The sequence below is a fragment of the Lactuca virosa genome, chromosome 9, assembly GCF_052849685.1.
Source record: "Lactuca virosa cultivar CGN04683 chromosome 9, Lactuca_virosa_CGN04683_v6, whole genome shotgun sequence".
NCBI classification, from domain to species: Eukaryota; Viridiplantae; Streptophyta; class Magnoliopsida; order Asterales; family Asteraceae; genus Lactuca; species Lactuca virosa.
In genome coordinates this window covers 49,120,706-49,129,092 of record NC_136434.1, presented here as the reverse complement: position 1 = coordinate 49,129,092, position 8,387 = coordinate 49,120,706, and positions in this window count along the sequence as shown.

The window sequence follows — 8,387 nt, the reverse complement described above, 5'->3', positions numbered from 1 at the left end:
TTGAATTGACATCTTTTATGGTGATAGTGATGAAGGGTACGGTGGTTTTTTTAAGGTTAAAAACTAATTTACTTACTTAAAGGACATTAAAGGTTTTATTTATTACTATAATTAAATAGAGTTAAGATTACACTTATATATCTTTATTTAGGTTTTTTTTTTAATAATTGGTGACATTGATTCCTACATCCACACAACAGATAGTTAGAACACATGAACCTACCTCTCTCTCTCTCTCTCTCTCTCTCTCTATATATATATATATATATATATATATATATATATATATTTATCAATGACTTTCGAATGAATATTATACTTTAATACGAAATCTTGCCAAATATATAATGAATATTATTTTACAAACTATCTAAATCTAATAATCAATAACTAACGTTGTCAAATATAACTGATAATTATCGTCGAAAAATAGGTGTAACACAAAAATTACCGTTTCACTACTTGAGTTCACCCTTGAATGTATTTAGACCACATGCATCTTATAACATTTTGTCTGAGTTCTAGGTTCGTTACAAGTAGTTTATGTATTCAAAGTTAATTTATCTTTATTTTTTTTACGTTTTATGGATTTTGTTGTTTTTCTAACCCCATATTAGATATATTTATGTAAACATTATGTTTAGGGAACTTGTTTCCGTTGGACACAAAAAATGATGTCAATTAACTATGCTAATTCCTTATGGTAAAATATGGGGTGTTAGAATCAAATTAGTTTTATTAATCAAATGCTTTGATAAAAACCGTGTAAGTACTTGTGCTATCTAGATCCCACAACCACCTATAAAACTGAGTAGACAAAACCATTTTATTGAGGAGTATTGATATAAAATGATGAGTAAATTACATGAATGGTCCCTATGGTTTAGGGTAATTTGCGCGTTTCGTCTCTAACTTATTTTTTTAACTTGGAAGGTCCCTACTGTTTGTTTTTGTTACGCGCTTGGTCCCTGTCTTACCTAAAAAGACTATTTTGCCCTTGTTTTTTTTAATTTATTTAAATAAACACACCCCCAACCACACCTCCCTCACCTTACCTTACCTACCCCACCATTTTTTCCTATTTAAATAATAGTATTTTTAGGTAAGACAGGGACCAAGCGCGTAACAAAAACAAACAGTAGGGACCAAACGTGTAATAAAAACAAACAGTAGGGACCTTCCGAGCTAAAAAAAATATGTTAGGGACCAAGCGCGCAAATTACCCCAAACCATAGGGACCATTCATGTAATTTACTCTAAAATGATTGGTATATGGTACCATCAAATGCAATTAACTACTGGTGAAATCATTAAAGGTAATTCCCTTGTAAGTCAAACTGCAAAACAGTTTATGATAACCGAGTGTTGTGCCTTGACAAGACTCTGAAAGTGTTGTAGATTATCAAAAAAATCAGATATACATTTCATGAGATAAACACAAATATAGTGAGTCTAATCAACTATAAATAATACATAGTAAGTGGATCCCCCTTGAACTTACCAGTGAAGGACCCTATACAACAAAATGTACAATATCAAAAGGAACAAAAGAACAATAAATACTTTTAATAAACAATGAAGAAGAAAACCATGTCACTTTACAACCACCACAATCGGAAATATCACAACTGTTCAAATGACCTAAAGTACATGTAGAGGCTAAATACTGTAAGCATGATGTTGAAGCATGTTCAAAAGGAGAGTGTAATTAGCTATAAATAATACATAGTAAATGGAGCCCCCTGAAGATACCGGGGAAGGACCCTATAAAACAAAATGCACAAGATCAACAAGAACAAAAGAACAATAAATACTTTTATTAAACGGTGAAGAAGAAAACTATTTCATTTTAAAACCACTAAATATAACAACTGTTCAAATGACCTAAAGTACCTATAGAGGCTAAAATATGTAAGCATTATGCTAACACATGTTCCAAACAAGAATGCCCAAGATAAAAATTAGACAACAAATGACTCAAATGAAAAGAATACAAATCAACACTAGAGACAACACATACTAAACTATTAGTTAATCCTTGACATAGAGTTCCCTTATCCTATGGTCGATCCCAAGCACTCTCTTAGAATGTGGATCATGTGCACAACAACAAAAAAAAAATCTACAAAATAAAACTCAATAACCATATTTTTAAAACTTACTGACCAAAGAAATGGTTAAAGAAAGTTTGAGAATATATAGACACTAGTGAGAGATATGTGAAGGGTAACAACATAAACAACACCCTCCACTAGCATCGATGTAGCACTTCTAAACATGAAAGAATAGGAGAACTAGGAAACAAATAAAAAAATGATGAAAAAAGATGATGTATGATGAGATGAACCATAATCCAATATCCTAAAGGATGAAAGGATTCATGACGTTCTGAACAAAGACATACCTAAATGAGATATAGATGCTGACATGGTAACATGATTAGGGGCAAGAAACTATCTGAACTGCTAAAAAAAACTTGAGGATCCAAAGTATACGTGGGTGTGGTAGTAGCATCGACATAAGTATCTACTAAAGTTACAACAAAAGTAGTGAAATATGGCATACGAGATACCCAAGGGGTATAACCAGAAGGGTGTGGCTAAAAAGATAGCTATAACGATCTATATGGTAGGTTTTAATGTTGAGGTTGTTGTTGCTGTTTTGCCTTGATAAATAGAAATGGGCATTGAGACTTCTAATGGTTCTTTTGTTTTAAAAAAAATAATTCATCAAAAGCAATTGTAAGAGTTGGTCTAGACTGATTTGTAGCCCAAGGTCATCATGGAACAAGAAAAACCATGAGTAATAGATGCTTTAGACCCTTTTATCTTATTGAGACTTGAAACAAGTGTCCTCTACAATTAATCCATGAACAAAAATATAAACATATTAAAGCATGGTAAGGTGAAGGATTGGTCCATGTAATGCTTCAAAATCATATCATAATGCCATAAAAACTGAAACAAACAATGCTCTAAACTCATATAAATGTAGGTTCTGAAAGCTTTCAACTCAACATATTTTATAAGAGCCAACTGGTCCCATAAATCAGACATTAAAATCCCAAAAACTTATAGTATTATGATGGAGGGATCGAATATCATATTCTAACTTGTATTGTTTAGGAAAGTTAGACCGAGTCTATAGTCTATTCTAATGGTCCCAAACTACTTTTGCATGATCACACTTAGCCAATTGATTGAACTATATACTGTTGATCTAAATGATAATATTATAATTATTAATCTCCCACGTATCAAACAAGATAGCATAATTAACAACTTCCTGATCTCCCAATTGATCTATTACACTCTAACATATGACCCAATGTATGTTTCAAATACAAAAAAGTTTTCATTACCAAACTCTAATATGCATGGTTTTTACCAACAAGTTTGGTATCAACAACAAATACACGTAATCAAATGAATGACAACAATGACAATATGTAACACCTCGTTTTCACTCTACAGTAGAATTTAATATAAATGTTTGTTTATAAAATTTGTAGTAGAAATATATTACTTTTTTGGCCAAAATAATCATCGTAAACATATAGTAGACATCAATACAATTTCCATAGATATAAAGAACGCTCAAATCTGACTTCGTTTGAGGAAGTTATGATTTTTCGAAATTTCGATGCGAAACAGTACAACAGTGTACGATACAAAAATCAAAATTTAGATCGGTTGATTATTAGCCAAAACAATGTAAATGAGAGTTGAAGATCTCGTAAATATGAATCCCCCAATATAGAGACAATCGAGAATGGATTTCGTATGAATGAGTTATGATTTTCGCATGGAATTTAACAGTCTAATCTCTATAAAAATATAAATTTAAAATAGAGTTAGAATTAGTTGTTGAGGTATAAATAAAAGTTGTAGTACTCAGAATTACTTACACGTGGATATAAAGAACGTTGAAAAAGGAGCTCGTATGCGAAGGTTATAGCCTTTAGAAGATTTCAGAAAATACTTGCTTATGATGATGTGGTAGCATCGGAGTGCGCCACGTGGCCGAGTGAGAGCCGGGTCTTCCAACCGACACGTCGACGGTACACCACGATATGATGACACGTGGCTTGGCCGGAGGCGGAATCAACCAAGTGACGTGGACCAGTGAAACGTTGACACGTGGCACCAATCAAGACTGGACATATCAACTGAAGATGCGGCGTGCGTCATTAGATGGCGCCCCCCCATGTATTTCCATGTAAATAGCAGCCGAAATTCAGCTCTTTTGCTCACATCTTCCATCTCCTTTTTCTCTTACCTCTCCCCCCTTTGAGTCCAATTTCCCTAAGTTTTTGGAGTACTTTAGCGAGGCTCCAAGGTATCCAGGAACCCAAAAAAAGGAGCTTTCGGGTCGAGATTCTGCCCGCGCATATTTCGATTTTCGCTCGAAATTTATGTAAGTTAAGCTGCACTTACTACGCTTTTAGTGTAACTTATATTTATATTCATAGTCGTTATTATGAATGTATAAATAAGATTTATTAGTGATTCCAGTCATAATACTGATTGGTCTACTTACGAGAATGATGTCTAGGCTAGATTTAGTAAGGTGTTTAAAGTGGGATTTCCAAACAATATACTCTATATACCAAACAGAACCTTCCTCTGATATGATATTACATGGTTGTTCCTTATTTGAAAGATCTCAATGTATTCATCGAGATTGTTGAGGAATCCAGGAAATAGGATAAATACAAACGAATACTGAGGCACAATGATATTAGTACTTAGGTTGTTTAAAAGGAATAAGCTGAAGCATTACCCTAAGAGCTAGCTTCATGAGGATCTTCCACCTCAATCAGGTAGGTTATCTCACTATATTATGTACTACAATATATGTCCATGTATGTTTTCATGTACTTCTTCTGATCGTGAAAAGGGCAAGGCGTACACACGCACAATTGCATCATGTTTTCCGCATAATGTAATTATACTCTGATTTAAATGAATAAATAAAAATGAAAAATTTGCTATGAAAATCGGTACATTACACAATCAAATACCAACAAAAGCGAAATACATACCCAATGAAAACAAACATTACCCATTCGATCCGTAAAACTAGTATATGCTTCAAAGTCTTCTACAATCATCAAATCACTAAACATTGATGGAATATAGCTATGTTATCATGATAATTGATAACAATAGATAAAAAATGAGTAGAGTTTTATTATTGGAAAAAAACTAAATTACAAAGAAAAGTAAATAAGATTATAAATAGGAAAGCTATATAGGGTTAACCTAGCTAAATTTGTAAACAAAAGTCCAATACAAAAAGAGACCGGTAATAATTAAAAATACATATCTATTGCAACATTGTTAATCTTGAAAATTTAGAAATTGCACCAAATCACTAATTGATTTTTTTCAATGAAACTCAAACCGAAAAAAACCAATTGGTTTAGAGAAAAGACTAGAACAAAGAACCATACCAATTGATACACTATGACCCGGGTTTGATTTTCCACTTAGGCTAAAAGGAGTGGGAGTGGAAAAAAAACTCAACATTGCTAATGTTACACAACAAACACCATGCCAGGTGCTCGACATGCTAAGAATTATGCCGACCTTGGAAATCCCTCCCAATTCTCTCTCTTCTTCAAACCCAGAAAACGACCACCACGTTACTCAATTTGACCGACTTTAATTTGAAAAAATAATTTTTTTCACACACACACACACACACACACATATATATATATATATATATATATATATATATATATATATATATATATATATATATATATATATATATATATATATATATATATATATATATATATATATATATATATATATATATATATATATATATGCACCACACATTAACCAATTTACATTATACTCTCTATTCAACCTTTCTATACCTAAGAATGTCTTCTTCAAACTCTCAAAACAACCAAAAGACACCAACTACAAAAAAACCCATACCCTTCATCTCTTTACCGCATATGAATGGACCGGCTTGTTTTTTCACCACCCATATTCCATTAAGGCGATATGGAGCCATATTATGGTAAATCTCCAATGCAAACCAGAGTCGTCCCCATCAAATATGTTCTAGAAAGCTAACCCAAACCTGAATCCAAATCCCAACCTGAAACACAAGCCGTCCCTACAAAGGAAGGCCACCAATAGATCTTGGGATCCGAAAGAAGAGAAGGTATGTGCCCAATCATCGGTCGATATTTTAGAGGACCTGAAGGTCAACAATAATTAGAAAGGCCCAACTTTTTAGAATCGAGTTCTTGTATGTTTCCTCATTGAAATGAAAAAATGAAAGTACCGAAAAAGACCAAATCTACATCAAATGAGGGAATACAAATAGAGAGATATCAATATTAATGGTTTGCTGAGGCTTGGAAACCAATTGCAAAGTGGTCAAAGTGATGCCACCATTTTAAAAAAGGCGCTCGAAGTTTTCTGGTTGAAATCCTTCAAACATTTGGAGTTTTAGAATGTTGTCAATGATAGCCCAAGATGGAGTGATTTATGAAAGGGCGAATCACAATTGGGTGATTCTAAAAGATCAAAACCATCCGACTCCGTCTACACTATGTCGTCGGATGCTCGCATTGAGATCGACCTCAACGATGATGACACATTTGAGATTCCACATACCTGCCCAATGGGAAGGGACAAAGCCAAACAAAAACGCAAAGGTGAATCGTCAACTTCAGAGGCAAATCGTTTTGATATGCTACAAGAAATGATGTTAGAGATCACGAACCTAAATATAAATTTGAACAAATACTTGGAGTTCGCACAATAAAATGAACGTAGGAATGAAAAAGCTCATGACATGACACGTTTTATGCAAGATGTAAGTAATTTCTACCGGGGAGGAGGACGTATTGACTTTGTCGAAATCAAGAAAAAATATATAACACATGGTCTTTTATCTTTCTTATTTTTATTGTTATGTCTGTTAGCTTTAAATATTATGTTATATAATTTTATTTTAAATTAATGAAAATATTAGATTTTATCAATCATGACAAACCATGGGTGACAAAGAAATAGAAAAAAAAATATGGTAATGATAAGACGGTGTTGATATGACACGTAAAAAAAGGACAAAAATGATGCCATTCACTTTTACATTACATGTATTCGGATCAAGTTTTATACGACGTACATATAGAAAAGTATAAGAAAAAGCATATAAACATAATCAATATTTAATTTAAACCTAAACTTAAAAATCAATTTTTTCCCATTGATAACTTTTGTCAAACAGTCGTCTCCCTTTTGGGAGATTAAATAGGATTAACATTAATTTAGTAAAATTAGGGTTTAATTTTCATTATATTGAAAGAGAAGTGCTTGTGTTGTGCTGTCAGCCTTTTCCCTAGTGCTACTGCGTCCACTACTTGCTCTTTTCTCCATCAATTACCAAAGATACAAAATTATATTTTTTATAGAACAAAAAATCGATTTCATCAATATTTCTTTTACAATTTCAGTAACAAATTCTCTCATTAGATGAGTAAATTTCAAATTTGCTAAAGTTACTATATGATAGTAATATCAAATTCCTCTTAATCTATATATGATGCGAAGGAGATTGAGCAATTGACATATAAGTTTACAACTATGAAGATCGATCATAAAACAATATTGCGAATTTCTCTGATAACATGTCTTATACATACAGTGTTTTTGTTTTCGTTCTGGTCGCTTTATCATGCATGGTCATGGTGGGATCACAATGATCAAGAAAACACAGAAAAGAAAAGAAAAACACTTGTTTTTTTGTGGCATACAAAACAGTTAGATGATGCAATATATAGCTACTAAACAGTAAGCAACACTCACACAAAAGACAACTTCCCTCTCACCATCAAAACACAAAATTAAAAGGGCCACAAGTCAAAAATTGATGTGCATTACCGTTAGAATCAGATACCTTAGTTGAAATCAGCACAACAATAACCAAATAAAGAATTAAAACGACACTTCCATAATGTGTGGTTTGGCACCTTAATTAAGCCTACTCCATGAAAGAGAAATTCACTAACAATTTCAGAATTAAAAGAATGGACACCCTCCAACTCTCACACTGTTGACGAATACCCTCATATACACACACGGACACACACCATTCTTGAATGCGGGAGACTCATAAAATAAACCTACATTTGAATCCGATATTGATGTATAAACGAATAACCAATTTTCTATTTTTTTAGAAGACCGACTTAAATCATTTTTCTATATATATAGGTGGGATCAACAAATTACAATAATAAAAAAAAACTTAAAAAATGTTAACCTTAATTTCAATATATAAACTTATATATATTGTCTATCTGTTGTTATTGACAAAAGTAAAGACTTATATTCATCTTTTTTTAGGTC